We start from the raw sequence: 16519 nt of genomic DNA, 5'->3' as shown, positions 1-16519 counted from the left end.
AAATTTCAGGTGGTCCACAGGCCGGGTGCACAGATGGCTGTGGCCGACTTCCTTTCCAGAAGGAGGGGGGGGGAGGCTGCAGTCCGGATGGCTCCCCGGCATGAGTCGGGCGGTGGGGGTATGTAGTAGGGGGGCGTGGTTCAGCGAGGTCTGTAGCGGGAGAGCGGGGGTGGAGCCGAGCGGTAAGTAAGTAGGTCAAGTGCAAGATGACGAACACCTGTTTCTGATTGCAGTGATTGGCGTGGGGAGACCGGATAAAGGCCGGTTGCTGCGTGTGTTCGAGTGAGAGAGAGGGACTGGGATCTTGTACACACACAACGGAGAACCAATGTGATTTTGAGTAACTAGAGACTGTGCTGTAGTTGATCTATGGTGAAGGCGCTCGGGCGCACCTGTATGAGCTTAGAAAATAAAAGTGTACGAGACCCAGTCACACCGACCCCTGTCTTCTTCCATCCTTTTTATATCGAACTTTGAACTTTACTACAGGCGGCAAGGTGTGAATTTCATTCATTCATTCATTCTTGAAATGGAGGCTCAGGCTGGTGTCCCGGGACCCGATGAACACGTAGCTAAAAAGCAAAAACGTCTCTGCAGGTATCGGGAGGACTGGGTAGGGAAATACCCCTGGATTACTGCAGTTTTACGTGATGCTAACAAAGCATTTTGCAATGTATGTAGGAAGGAGTTTGGTATTTCGCACGGGGGGGAGTGTGACGTCAGGCTGCATGCTAGCAGCAAACTACATATAACTAACAGCACAACTGTACAGACCAACACTTTGGTCTCATCCTTCTTTAGACGGGAGGATGATTCTATGTATAATAAAATAGCTGCTGCTGAGCTGACCTCTGTGTTCCACTGTGTGACCCACCAACAGTCATACAGATCACTTGACTGTGCTATAAAGTTAACGCCAAAACTGTACTCTGACTCGGCTATAGTTAAACACATCTGCTGCGGTCGCACAAAAGCAGAAGCACTTGTCACAAACATACTGGCACCGCTCACGTCTGACTTCTCCCAGAGCCTTGAGTCAAAGGACATGTATTTTTCTATTGCAACTGATGCCTCTAATAAAGGCAATGTGAAAACATTCCCCATCTCAGTAAGATTCTGGAACCCCGAGCAAGGTATCCAAAACAGGGTTCTGGATTTCTTTGAACAGGCAGCCGAGAGCGCAGATGCTGTCACAGACACCTTACTGCAGAAGTTAGAAGAACAAAAACTCATCAAATCATTTAATCATTTTAGCTGTTCTGCCAAGAGAGTCGCAACCCTCAAAGAAATGTTTGAATTTGCTGACATGGACTACCTTACCTTGTTGCGCCACGTCCCGACACGCTGGTTGAGCCTGCTCCCTGCAATTGACAAACTAATCAACACCTGGCCAGCTGTGCAGAGCTACTTCTTGTCGCTGGGAGGCGAAGAGTGCCCCCGTGTCATCTGGGATGCTCTCCGGGGTAACGAGCATGGAGAGGAAGATGAATCCAGCGAGCTGCAGGTCACTCTCTTCTTCTTGCAAAATGTTCTAAAGATTTTCTCTGGTGCTGTGATGAGTCTTGAGAGTGACAATCTCAGTTGAAGTCTACGCGCTGATGAACGGCCTTCGAACCAAACTCCAGCAGCGTAAAAAAGATGCTTTCTTCGGAGCAAAAGTTGAACGTGTCTTCGCGTCCTCTGTTACTTTTAGGGTTGACAGGCTCCGTGAAGAATTTATCAGCTTCTATGATACCGCGGAGCAATACCTGGAGAAATGGTTCAACTTCTCCGAAACTGGGCACCTGTTCAACCTCCAGTGTTTCAACCTTAAGGAAAGGCAAGACATAAGCTACCAGCAATTGACCACAGTTGTATCCGCCCTTCAAATGGATGAGGATCTTGACATGGATGAGCTCTACAATGAGAATTGTGCTCTGCAGGGTGTCTTGCCAAAACTGGCGACACACAGCCACCCTGTAGGTGAGCTTTGGGCACAAGCGCTAAAGAGCAGGTCTGCATTCCCACAGTATTCTAAGCTGCTGTCCTTCGTCCTGAGCATTCCCGTGAGCAATGCTTACTCATTGCGGGTGTTTTCCATCATGAAAGGTGCCTGGACTGATGTTAGAAACAGATGTTCAATTAACCTGGTCCGCAGCGAAATTAAAGAAAAAATGAATTTACAAATGAGCTGTGGAGAATTCCACAAATTCATAATGGGAAAGCCGAGAGTGTTGGCAGCAGTGAAATCCTTCGCGAAATATGTCAGCGCCGGGCCTCCAGCGCAACCCAATCTGAGGAGGTATAGCGTAGTGCATTTTCACCTTTGTTGTTTCTGTTGTTCTATACGCACAAAGAAATACAACCTTTCTGTTCCCTTTTTATGTTATAGAGTAGATGAAGAGAGCGCAAGTTGCAGCCGTTAGGCCAGGGAAAGTGCACGTGCAGGCAGCTACGAGGAGGAGTGATTTGATTGGATGTTGCTGTTAAAGCGCAGTCATTGTGTTTATTTCATAATGAGACTTGAGTTCATTATTTTAATGATTTTTAGGCCTATTTGTAATTTCGGGTTTAGCCTACATGACAGTTGAGTTTTGGAATTAAAATAGTAAATAATTTTGGTGCGGAGTTTTGAAATTCATGCTCTGAACGCTACAGAACGCTGCTGCCAGGATTCTGAGCAGAACCAGAAAATATGAACATATCACACCAGTCCTCAGGTCTTTACACTGGCTCCCAGTTACATTTAAGATTGATTTTAAAGTATTATTACTGGCATATAAATCATTCAATGGCCTAGGACCTCAATATATTGCAGATATGCTCACTGAATATAAACCAAACAGATCACTCAGATCATTAGGATCACATCAGCTAGAAATACCAAGGGTTCACTCTAAGCAAGGTGAGTCCGCTTTTAGCTATTATGCCAGCCGCAGCTGGAACCAGCTTCCAGAGGAGATCAGATGTGCTCCTACAGTAGTCACATTCAAATCCAGACTCAAAACACATCTGTTTAGCTATGCATTTACTGAATGAGCACTGTGCCACTGTTCGTCCGACTGTTTTTACTGTATTTTATTTTATTCTTTATTCTAAACTGTTTTAATTATTCTTATTTGTTTTGATTATTTTATTTTCTCCTATGTAAAGCACTTTGAATTACCATTGTGTATGAAATGTGCTATATAAATAAACTTGCCTTGCCTCTGCAGACAGTCACAAGGAGTGATTTGATTGGATGTTGCTGATGTTAAAGCGCAGTGTATGTTTTATTTGTTTCATGATGACACTTGAGTTCAATGGGTTTTTTTTATTTGTATTTCCGTGTTTGCATGACAGACAGTCATTTCATTCAGAATTCCTCAATAAATAATTTTGCCCAGAGTTTTGAAATTCATATCTAATCCCCATTTAGAAGAAAGAGACAATGTTGTTCACAAAAATATTATTTATTGACACCTTTTATGAATTATGATTACTCCCGTCGATGATTCCCCTATGGCTTGCCACTCTTCAACTGTTATCCTCCTGTCAAAGTGCTCCTGCTCACTGATACAAAAATTAAACATTAAAAATATTAAAAAGGACATTCATGGTGAATTGTATCTTGTCACTGTGGGTTTGTGTGGGTGTGCTGCCCCGAATTGATGTCAGGTGAGTGTGGATTGCATCAATTTGCTCCTGATCTTCAAAGTACAACGGCACAGGCCCTTGTTGGTGGAACACTTTTGGAAAAAGTATCATGCCACTTTGATTTATTTTGGCCACTGATGATGGACTGTGCAGAGAAAATTGAAAATCACATTAAAAACATGTCCATGTATGTCTCTGTAAGTCGTTTATTTTCCTCTTTCCTGTCGCCATCTCTGTTCGAAATCTGCAATTCCAGTTATTCGCGGAATTATCAACTTTACGTGAGTTGTGCCTCGACACAACACTGCACGGATGAATCCAATGTTTGAGGAGAGTATGAGGCTGTCAGTCACCGCGCCGGTGTGTGGATACTGTCATTCAGAATCACAGATTCTAATTTTTGGAAGTAGGACCAACATAATAATTTTCACCGGAAAATGTCATCTGAACAAGTAAGTAACATCCACTTTTGTTCTGGTTCTGACCAACTAAGGGAAAAAAATCATTGCAGTAAATCGTGCTGATTAAATCTAAAAATCGCTTATCATATCACGTAAAACCGTGCAAATTATACTTTGTTCTCAAATTGTTAATGTTCAACATCAGCATTGCGTGACTACATTTAATGCCCTTCCGATATTATCCTTGTTTTCGCATGGGTTCGGTTGCAGTCTCTTTTTTCTGTATCCACTCCGAAGTCCGAACGAAGTCTTTTGCATTTTACAGCGGGTGAATCTGTTGTCACTGGTGATTGTCGTTTGAATATTTCTGGATCCGCCATCAAATTGATAAGTTGAATTATATCAAGTGCTGTGAGAAAAGGCTATAAATCTCCACCTCCAACATCCTCACTCGCAATATAGCCTACTAGCCGAGACTCTTCTTTATGTGTACAGATGTGACGTAATGACGCAAAGACATGCTCGAATCTCCCGCGGAAATCCACCAGTACCACTGGAGTTAAAAACATTATTACAAGCTTACCGTTTTGAATCGAGCTAAGGCAAGCAGATAGTTTTGAACATTGGCTGGTTATGTACTTGCTCAAAAAATTATTTTGGATAATTTTTAACCCAAAAAAGCTACGGACTGCAGCTTTAACTAGACAAGCTATTGGTTTGGAATGCAGATGGGTGTTTATAGTTTATACAAGTTTAGAGAGCGAGAGAGAGATTTTCATTTCCTTAAAGCAAACACACACCTTTATGAGATGCAAGTTAAAGAGAAAAGACAGAGTAAGATAAAACCCACATTAAGTGCACATACCCTACATTTTAGTCCAGATCAGTAAGCTATTTTAAGAAAAATTATATTAAGATATAAATTAGATCATCTCATTTATAAGAAACAAAGTTGCATCATTGCTAAACAACAATAACTTTAGCAGATTATTTAACATACCTCAATTTTGTGTCGCTGTACAGTCTCCCCCTACTGGACGCATCAGAACAACAGGGCCGTAAAACTCCCTGGGGCGTATATCTAACGGCTCCAGGGGTCTCATTTATAAAACTGTGCGTAGGATCCATACTAAAAGTGTACGTGCGCCCGAAAGCCAAAAATGGCGTATGCAAACAAAAATTGAGACTTATAAAACCGTGCGTACGCACACGCACACGCACACAATTTTCCATTTATAAATCACAGTCTACCTGAAAAATCGACATACCGCCCTTTAGCCGCCCACATTCAACCATATATAGCCCATGCAAATCACCTCATGAATGGCCTTGCATATTAATATGAGCCAGCAAAAGGTTATTTATGCTCAAAAATGGCAGCAATGGAGAACAAGGCGAAAAAACTAAATTTCTCAGACACTGAAATAGAGGTTCTTGTGTTGGAGGTGGAGGAAAGAATGTCAATGCAGTTTGTTCGGCTAACAGACGGTTCCTGAAATAAAAAAGAAGTGGTCCGACATAAAGGTGGGGGCAAAAAAAAGGCTCGACAGTCACCGACAGAGTGTGTCTGGGACTGGTGGGGGTCCTGGGACACCCGATCTCTCCCCCCTGGAGACCCGGATGGCTTCTATCATAGGAGAAACCCAGGTAAATCATTTTATTGCATAAGCACAATTAAATAAAATAGAAATAGCATAATAGGTTATTGTGGCCTTGTTTTTCCAGTGGCTATGAGAGCACAGGGTAGTGAGGAGACTCCCAGCGCTGAGTCTGCAGCAGCTGTGGAGTGTCCGGAGGTCCCCAGCAGGAGCGCGTCCAGACCCCATGGCACGGTTGGAAGTGGCCGGGTGTTGACTAAGGCTGTCCTTCAGACCCAGAGGGACACAATTGAGGCAATTACAGTTATAGCAGATGAGCTTAAACAAATAAAGGTTGTGTTGGGTGACATTGCTTCTACATTAAAAGATCTTGTTAAAAAATTAACCTTTGTGTTGTTCTCTCTTCAAAAATGCCGCATTACTTCCTCACGGAGCCTTGCTCCCTGATGATGCCGTTCATGTTGGGGAGGGGGGTGTGGGTCAGGATCCTCATGCTGGTGGCAAGGGAGTTCAGGGGGGAGAGGGGCACCATTCCTCTGTGCCATGTTGTGTAGAGTGGCGCATACCATGATGATCTGGCAGACTTTTTTTGGTTGATATAAAAGTCTACCCCCCAAAACATCAAGGCAACAAGAGGCCAATGCCTCTCTCAACTACCGAGCGCGCACGAGCGTGGGCATCATTGTAATGCATTTGCTCTGCACTCTGAGGGTTTGGAAATGGGGTGAGGAGCCAACGTCTCAGGGGGTCACCTGCCAGTATAACAGATTCATTTTACAGGCTTGAACTGTTAAACAGACCATTATATGTAATTTTCACTAGAAGCCACCCATCGCGCACGGCACCTGCCTCAAGTCTATTCCCTACACTGCTGTGCACTACAATAAAAGAGTCATGTGTTGAACCAGGCCATCACGCCACGACGTTTGTAAGAATCATGTTGGCCTCACAAATAACTTGCACATTTATAGAATGCACATATTTTCGATTCACAAAAATGAACTCGTTCTCATGTGGAGCCCTTATAGCAATATGAGTGCAGTCAATTGCGCTGATTACATTTGGGATTCCGGACATTGCTGCAAATTGCCTTTTGATATTGGCCTGTTCCCAAATAGTTTAAGGAAACTGTATGTATCGATTTGTCATTGTAATAATCCCTTTCAAAACAGCAGGCATTAAGGAGCTCAGGGATGGCTGTGAAATCCCAGACCTATGTCAAATGAACAGAATTATTAGCTTCCACTAGAAGCTTTGCGCAGAAAAAATTGCATCATCATATTTGTAAATTTGCCTATCGGCTAACTCCCACTGGTAACTCCCGGTTGCCAAAGATCCTAAAACTGAAAGGACTTGGGTTAGTACTGGGATGGCGCGGTTGCATGTAGTTGGCCTTTGTAATGTTGGCCCCAGCTCTGGGGAACCTAAATCATCGTCATCATCGTGGACCAGGAAATCTTCATGGTCTCTAAACACTCTTTCCCTCCTAAATCTGCCATTGGCATAGTCCTCCAGCAATGCCAGTGCATCCATCACGCAATAGGCTACTACATGCAGTATTTATATTTACAGCGATCACATTCAATAATTTACACCTTGTCATGCCAATCAGACAATGAGTGGTAAACCCATACGCACCCTTAGATCACTAGAAAATGAAAGTTAAGGAAATTCAAATGATGCACTTTTATTTGATCATTTATTGCCATTTATTTATTTCAAATTGGTATTGTGAACATGCATGTATTTATGATTAAGACGCATAATGAGGATTGAAAGTGATTTGTATGTTTATGATAATATGGATATATGCGCAACTTTTCAAGTCAATATGTTTAATTTCATTCATCTGCCGTCAATCCCTCAGCTCACCATCAGTGTCGCCAAACTGCTCCGTCTCCAAAACGTTCGTACGCATGGGAGTTTGCGTGCAGGTGAGCAAATTTTCCCGTCAAGTTTGTTTTTATTAATCACAACTCATGCGTCGGAAGTGGCGTACGCCTCTTACAGGGCATGTTTTGTGCGTACGCAACGGTTATAAATGAGGCCCCAGGTCTGCAGCCTCCCCCTACTCAATGGAGGTGAAGCGACGTAACTGACGCTGGTAGGTCACGTGTTAATGACAACATGGCGAATGTAGAACATCCGGATTACATTCATACTACACACACTCATACTATATAGAATATACTTTTTTAGCGGTTGTGGAGTAATTACTTATTCAGAATGAGTTATACTCAAGAAGAGATAGGTTATGTGATTTCGGACACAGCCAAGTTTTGAATTCAGAAGGAAGTAAACTTAATAGAACGCTTTGATTTAGCATTTAATTATTTTAATAAAAGTATTGTATTCAGAAATTATTTGAATCATAAGACTTTTTTTACCAAAAAAGGAGGACCACCATGGATTTGAAAATGAAATCACAAAAGGAGGATGAAAAAAAAGTTGCGACCCCTCTGACACTGAGGAAGCCATTCAGGCCACAGAGCTGGAGAAAATGGAGATGATGACAAAATAAAAATATGAATCAACTAACATGATCATACAAACAGCATGGAATTTTCTCCATTTTGTGAGTCAAAAGCTAAGTAACGGCAATTAATATTCATAACAGTATGCTCAAAGCATGGTGATTAATTTTAATTGATAACCACTCATGTGTCTGTGTGTCTCTCCTTTCCAGTAGGTGATGAGATTGTGCCAATGATACTATCAAAAGCCAGTATCACACCTCACCATCTCATTTCTGACAGAAAACAGAAATACAGAGTTGGATGGGACGAGGGAACATCTAGTGATACGTGTAAGGACTAAACTGACCAAAAAACAAATCAAACAAGTGAACTGAACACAAAATAACTACTGGAGTGTAAGTCAAAACATGTACAAGTTCACATTTCATTTGGCGCATTTGTATGTAAGACAACAACTCCCACAATGCACCACATTGCACAGCTCCGCAAGCCACTCCCACTAATCCAGAACAGCGCAAACATCAGAGAAATCACTCTTCCGTCTACAAGGCTAGCTGCCAAAAGAGTTTGAAATTCATTTCACACAAAATATCTAGTTAGTTGGCTGTGGCGAGCAGGACGAGGGCGAGGGACGTGAGAGGACGGCGCAAATGATAATGAATGACACCTGTGAGACGCAGCGGTCTCATATCTCTCACGGAGGAGCGGAAGCACAAAAAGAACAGGCCTGATTTTATGTTGTGTTTTGTTTCTGTTGTGTGTGGCCAGCTGGCTTATACAAAAGTATTTTGTTTTGTATTTGTTTATTTTACTATTAAATGTTACTATTAAATGTTTAAATGTTCGCCGGTTCCCGCCTCCTTCTTCCCACAACAACGAACCCCGTTACATTGGCAAACTCATTAGCGAATTACTCCTCGTTTGTATTTCTTTCAATATGGCGAATTATTGTATGATACCTGGATGTTCAGTCAGAACATATGCGGTGCGACACTAGGATGGTTCACATCACAACACAAACGTCCGTGTGCTCGTCTGATTCAGAGATTTCGTCCAGGAGAAATTGCCATCGTTGAATTTCTCTGCAGCAGACGGACTCTATCTGTGTCCGTAGCGCACAGCGAGAGCACAGGCACCAGCAGTCCGCCCAGCTCGAGCCAGTCCGGGCTTCTCGTCCGCGACAGGCACCCGCCTCCTGTTCCTCCATCAGCCTCAGCTGCTCTTCACTATATTGCGGCTCGTAAAGATAGCCACGAACATCGGATTCGAGCAGAGGAATTTCAAAATCCTCTTCTTCCATATCATGTTTAGTTTCTTCCGTCATTGTCGTAACTTCCTATCTCCACAGCGCTTGTTAGCTTAGCTTATAAACAAGATGGCTGATATTGATTTCCAGTATCTGCAAGTGAAGTCCCACCCACTGATCTGTGATAGCTCTGTTAGCTAAACGCGCCACCCGTCCGCTTATTTATGTATTTATTTTCTCTCGTGCGCCCGCGCCTTTGAGTTCATAAGTCCAGGTAAGTAAGAATCAGTCAACAAACACGGTGAGTAATGTCTTGTCCTGTTATTGTCACCTGTGTCACGTATCATTTGTTTAGTATAGCCTTCTCCGATGGCAATATAGGATTTATATGTGATAAATGCAAGGAGACAGTCAGGCTGACGGAGAAGATTTCAGAACTAGAGACACGCATCCAAACTTTAATTGAGGATGGTAAGAATGCTAGATCTTTAGATAGGGTTTTGGATGCGCCTAGCATAGTGAACTCTTTACATGATTCAGTTCCGGCTGAAGTAGAGCCCGTGCAGCAGGGCAGATGGGTTACTGTGAGAGATCACCGCTCTAGTCGCGGATCAAAGAACCACTCTTCCGTTCCGATTCCCATAACAAATCGATTTGCCCCACTCAGTGAAACACCCACTGAGAATTCTGTTGATTGTGCCCTGGTAATTGGTGATTCGATCACACGGAACGTGAAAATAGAGACACCAGCCACCATAGTCACATGTTTGCCGGGAGCCAGAGCGCCTGACATCAAAGCAAATTTAAAAGTGCTGGCTAATGCTAATCGTAAATTCTCTAAGATCATTATTCATGTCGGCACTAATGATGTTCGACTCCGCCAGTCGGAGATCACCAAAATGAATATTAAAGAGGTGTGTGAACTCGCAAGTATGATGTCAGGCACTGTAATTTGCTCTGGCCCCCTTCCTGTTCGCAGGAGTGATGAGATAGTTAGTAGATTGGCCTCACTGAATCGCTGGCTGTCTGAGTGGTGTCCGCAAAATAATGTAGAATTCATAGACAATTGGAAAAGTTTTTGGGGCAAGCCTGACCTGTTGAAAAGAGATGGTATTCATCCCTCCTGGGATGGTGCTGCTCTTCTCTCTAGTAATTTGGCTCATAGTCTTAGAGCTAAAATATGACAATCTGGGGCTCAGGTCAGGAAGCAGACAGACTGGCTAAACCGACCGTCTGCTAGCGGCCTCACGTCACCAAGGTCAGATAAATCCCATCACATAGAGCCTCTTTCACCTAGATATCATCATATAGAGACTGTGTCTGTTCCCCGAATTTGGAAATCCAAAAAACGTCAGGTTAAAAATGTAATTGATGTTTAACAAATAAAAAACAGATATAATACAGATGAGCAAATGATAAAGCTTGGGTTGCTGAATATTCGATCCCTTACTCCAAAATCACTCATAGTTAATGATATGATTTCAGATTATAATCTAGATGTGCTGTGTTTGACAGAAACCTGGTTAAAACCAAATGATTATATTACTTTAAATGAGTCAACCCCACAAGATTACAGTTATAAAAATGAACCTCGTCTGAAAGGCAAAGGGGGAGGTGTTGCTGTAATTTATAGTAATATTTTCAAAACCACTAAGAAATCTAGTTTTAAATATACTTCTTTTGAAGTGTTGGTTCTTAATGTAAAAATGTATAGTGTAAACGATAAATCACATTTGAGAATTCTGCTGGCTACTGTACACAGGCCACCAGGGCACCATAAAGATTTTATCAAAGAATTTGCTTACTTTCTATCAGAATTAGTATTGGCTGCAGATAAAGTACTAATTGTTGGTGATTTTAATATACATGTAGATAATGAAAAAGATGCATTGGGATTGGCATTTAAAGATATTGTAAACTCAATTGGAGTTAGACAACACGTGTCAGGACCTACTCATTGTCGTAATCATACTCTAGATATAATACTATCACATGGAATAGATATTGATGCCGTTGAAATTCTGCAGCAGAGCGATGACATCTCAGATCATTATCTAGTCTCATGTAAATTACATTTAGCCAAGGCTGCAAAGCCGACTCCGTGTTATAAATACGTTTGACCTATAACTTCTGCCACTAAAGATTGCTTTATCAATAATCTTCCTAATCAGTTTCATCATCTCAGCATCCCAGATAGCTTAGAAGAACTCGATATTGCAACAGAAACTTTTAACTCTCTCTTTTCCAGCACTTTAGACGCAGTTGCTCCATTGCGCTTAAAGAAGATTAAAGAAAATAGTCCAACACCGTGGTACAACGAGCACACCCAGGCCCTTATAGTAGGGAGGTTAAGTGACTTTTGACTTCAAGTCATGATGCAAAGGTCCCCTTTGGTATGGAAGTACCTTAGGGCCATAGAAATAAATTTATCCTAAGACACAAGTGAGATCACATTTTGTATCTTATATACACACATTTTTTAAAAATGGCCGCCGACCATACTTGAGAGGCCCATATCTTTGCTTCTGTCATAGCTATAATGATAAATTTGGTATCAACGGGTACATTTTTGTGGTCAAGGAGTCCAATAAAATAGGTTCCAAGACTAAAAAACAATAATGTTGTCCTTAACATGACAATTGGAGGTGAAGTATGCAATTTTTTATTAAAAAACGCATGCCAAACACACAGTCCATTCACAACTTAATAATTTCTTCGTTTAGGTCTGCTTCGCATGCGCCCTTTACAGCACTGGCTGAAGACGTGGGTCCTGCGTCGAGCATGGGCATCCGGTCGTTTACGTCTCAAGGTAACTCAGAACTGTGTCACAGCTCTGGAGCCCTGGAAGGCGGTCGACTGGTATCAGACAGGTGTAAACCTGGGAGTAATCTCTAAACTGATAGTGGTTTCGACAGACGCCTCCAATTCGGGCTGGGGCGCCCTCTATGAGGGCAGACCGACTTTTGGCCTGTGGTCAAGCCAAGAAAAGAGCTTGCACATAAACTGTCTAGAGATGAAGGCGGTCGAGAACGCCTTGCGGTTCTTCCATCCCCTTCTAAAGGGCCACCATGTCCTTATCCGCACGGACAACATGTCGGTGGTTTCCTACATAAATCGCCAGGGCAGTCTGAGATCACGGAACCTTCATGCACTGGCAGAACGCATCCTTGTATGGGTTCAGCACCCATCACTGGCCCAGCCCATCACTGGCCCAGCCCATCACTGGCGGCTGGGCTGCCCATCACTGGCCCAGCCGCCCTCTCTATGCTTTCCCTCTGATCATGCTGTTACCACAGGTAATCAAGCCTATAAGGGAGAACGGTTCCTGTGTACTTCTAGTAGCTCCGTTCTGGCCGAACCAAGTTTGGTTTCTGGAGCTGATGCAGCTTCAGAGCTTGCCTCCGTGGCCTGTCCCATTGAGGAGAGATCTCCTCTCACAGGCCGGGGGTACGATTTGGCACCCACGACCCGAGCTTTGGGCTCTGCATGTGTGGGCCATCAACGGGTACCCATCAGTCTCCCCGACGGAGTGTTAAACACGATTACGCAAGCTAGAGCGCCCTCTACTAGATGGCTTTATGGTTCCAAATGGTCAGTGTTCTCAGGTTGGTGCTCAGCTCGCAACCTGGATCCACAAGATTGTGGGGTGTCGGAGGTTCTCTCCTTCCTACAGGAGCTCTTGGATAAGGGTAGATCCCCATCCATGCTCAAGGTATATGTGGCGGCTATTGCTGCGTTTGTCAAACATTCGCATGGCCAGTCACTGGGTAGGAACGACCTTGTAGTCCGCTTCCTCAGGGGAGCTAGAAGGATGAACCCTCCTCGCCCCCCCTCGGACCTTTCCTTGGTCCTGGAGGCCATGAAGGGTGCCCCTTTCGAACCTCTACAGTCTGTGGACCTTAAGTATCTCTCATTGAAAACCGCCTTTCTGGTGGCTATCGCCTCAGTCAAGCTGGTGGGTGACTTACACGCACTTTCTGTTAGTGCGTCGTGCCTTGAGTTTGGGCCTAATGACTCCAAGGTCATCCTCAAACCAAGACATGATTATGTCCCCAAAGTACTTGCCACTCCTTTCAGAGCACAAGTCTCTGTGGATCTGACAGCGAGTCTGACATTCTCTCGTCACAGGCGATTTTTGAGATTCACCTTCGAGGGCCAGGCATATCAATACACAGTCCTACCGTTCGGCCTGTCCCTGGCATCCTGTATATTATGATGTACATGGACGCGGCTCTCGCGCCCCTGAAACTTCAGGGAATGCCAGCTTTGAACTATTTGGACGATTGGCTGATTCTAGCTCGATCTCATTCAGAGGTCATAGAACACAGGACCATATTACTCGAACACCTCGAGAATCTTGGTCTCACAGTCAATTGGGCGAAGAGCCAGGAAATATCCTTTCTGGGCACAGAGCTGAACTCGCTGTCAATGACAGCGCGACTATCGCCAGAGCGCATACTGAACATTGCGGCACTATAGTCCCGCTCAAGAGATTTCAGAAGATGCTGGGCCTCATGGCCTCATCATCATCAGTACTCCAGCTGGGTCTGCTTCGCATGCGCCCACTGCAGTGGTGGCTGAAAGCACGAGTGCCGTCTCAAGCTTGGGCCTCCGATCTGTTTCGCCTCAGGGTCAATCAGAAATGCGTCGCAGCTCTGAAACCTTGGAAGGCGACCGACTGGTACTGGTACCACCGCCTCTTCAATCTGACATTCTCTCTTCGGATCTGACAGCGAGTCTGACGTGAATCTCCTTTGCCTGGTTAGGGCCCTTGGAACGTTCGGCTGCTTTCAGACGGTCAGGACAGCTATTTGTTTCGTTTGGTGGCCGATCTAAAGGTCTAGCTGCCTCGAAACATAGCCTTTCCAGGTGGAAAGTGGACGCTATCTCACTGGCTTATACATCTAAGAGCCTTCGTTGCCCTCTGGGCGTCAGAGCTCATTCCACTAGAGGCATGCCTCTTCATGGGCCTGGTCCAGTGGGATTTCCCTTCACGATATCTGTATGGCGGCAGGCTGGGCCTCTCTGTCTACATTTATAGGGTTCTATAACCTGGAAGTTCCCGCGCTCCAAGCTAGACTGTTGTCAGTTTAGTTTATCCGCTCAGTTCTGCCGGACTCGGTTCCGCGGACTGCAAAGTTTTCAGTTCAGGCAGGCTATTGCCTCCCCTGACTGTTATACCGTGTTAAGCACCCTCTATGCATTTAAGGTAACCACGTTTACCTTATATCATTCTTATTAAGCCCATTCCCAATGTCGGCTTTTTATATCCCCATATCATATGAACTCAGGGCGCTCGCCCTTGGGTCAGTGTTGTGGTAGATTTAGCACGCACGGCGTTTTAAATTGGATTCCCGTAGCGTAAGCTAGCTTACGCAACACGAGAGTACTCTCGTAAGAGAACGTCACGGTTACTAACGTAACCTCGGTTCTCTCTAGAAGAGGGAATGAGTGTTGCGTAACCCTGCCGTGCTTGTGCTACCATCTGGTTTCGCTTCAGTCGATGAAAACCAAGGAGCATCTTATCGAGCTCTGGCTTATATAGGCATAAGCCACGCCCATTCGCCCACTCATTGGTGCTTACGTCACGAGCAGTGCCTCGATAGGTTGCAGCAGTTGCCGCATAGCATCCAATAGGCGCGCGAGCTGCCTCGCCTAGGTCTGCTAGCTGCAGCAAGTGTGTTTTAAATTAATACAAATTATAAGGATAATTTTTGGCTTCAGTATTCTCGAGAAAAGAGGTTTTCCCTCTAAGGTTTTTTTTTCCATAGTCAACTAGCTAGCTATTTATTAGTTATCTAACATTAAAAAAAAAAAAATTATTTAATGAGAAAGTCATACGAACCTCAAAGTGTTAACCTGTCACCTCTGACCTTCAACAGCTGTCACAGCTCCTGGTGCAGATGGGATGTGTTGTTGCAGGAACTGATATGCTATAGGCTACTCCTGACTGGTCGAAATCTCATGCTACTTAGGACAAATGTAATGTACAGAAGTAGCTGCACTGCTTAAATACAAAATTAAAGTTTTTGAACGAAAAGATAAGTAAAGTCACTCTGATGACAATTTTTATGTGAAATGTGCATATTTACCCCCAATTGTCATGGTATGGGGAAAATTATAATTTTTTTAAACTTGAAACCAATTTTATTGGATTCCTTGACCTCAAGAATGTACACTTTGACACCAAATTTGTCATTATAGCGATAACAGAAGCAAAGATATGGGCTCTAGAGTATTTTCGGCGCATTGGCGGCCATTTTTGAAAAAACATGTTTATTTCTGATACAAAGTGTGATCTCACTTGTGTCTTAAGATAAATTTATTTGTATGACCCTAAGGTACTTCCATACCAAAGGAGACCTTTGCATCATGACTTGAAGTCAAAGGCCTATTTTTTGGGCTTAACCTCCCTACTATTAAGAGAGCAGCCAGAAAAATGGAGCGCAACTGGAAGAAAACTAAACTAGAGGTATTTCTGATTTCATGGAAAGAGAGCTCGATTGCTTACAGAGAGGCTTTAAAAGCTGCTAGATCTGCTTATTTTTCAACCCTATTAGAAAAAAATAAACATAATCCTAGGTATTTATTTGAAACAGTAGCTAAACTAACGAAAAAGAAAGCTTCAAGCTCAGAAGTGTCCAAGCAACACAGCAGTAATGACTTTATGAACTTCTTCACTTATAAGATCGATAATATTAGGGACAAAATTATAACTATGCAACCGTCTACCACAGTATCGCATCAGACAGTGCATTGTAGTCTCCATGAGGAAAAATTTGATTCATTTATTGCCATAGGAGAGGATGAATTTTCTAAACTCGTTAAATCATCTAAATCGACAACATGTATGTTAGACCCTATACCGACTAAACTACTGAAAGAGATGCATCCAGAGGTCATAGATCCTCTTCTTACTATCATTAATTCGTCTTTGTCTCTTGGATACGTACCAAAAACCTTTAAGCTGGCTATGATAAAACCGCTTGTTAAAAAACCACAACTTGATCATACAAAATTAGTCAATTACAGGCCGATCTCGAATCTGCCTTTTCTATCTAGATATTAGAAAAAGCAGTATCCTCACAACTGTGTTCCTTTCTAGAAAGAAATGATATCTGCGAGGATTTTCAGTCAGGATTTAGACCGTACCGTAGTACCGAGACAGCTCTCATCAGAGTC

The sequence above is a fragment of the Rhinichthys klamathensis genome, unplaced genomic scaffold (genome assembly GCF_029890125.1).
Source record: "Rhinichthys klamathensis goyatoka isolate OS25496 unplaced genomic scaffold, OSU_Roscu_1.1 h1tg000040l_1, whole genome shotgun sequence".
Classification (NCBI taxonomy): Eukaryota; Metazoa; Chordata; class Actinopteri; order Cypriniformes; family Leuciscidae; genus Rhinichthys; species Rhinichthys klamathensis.
This window is presented reverse-complemented; position numbering follows the sequence as displayed.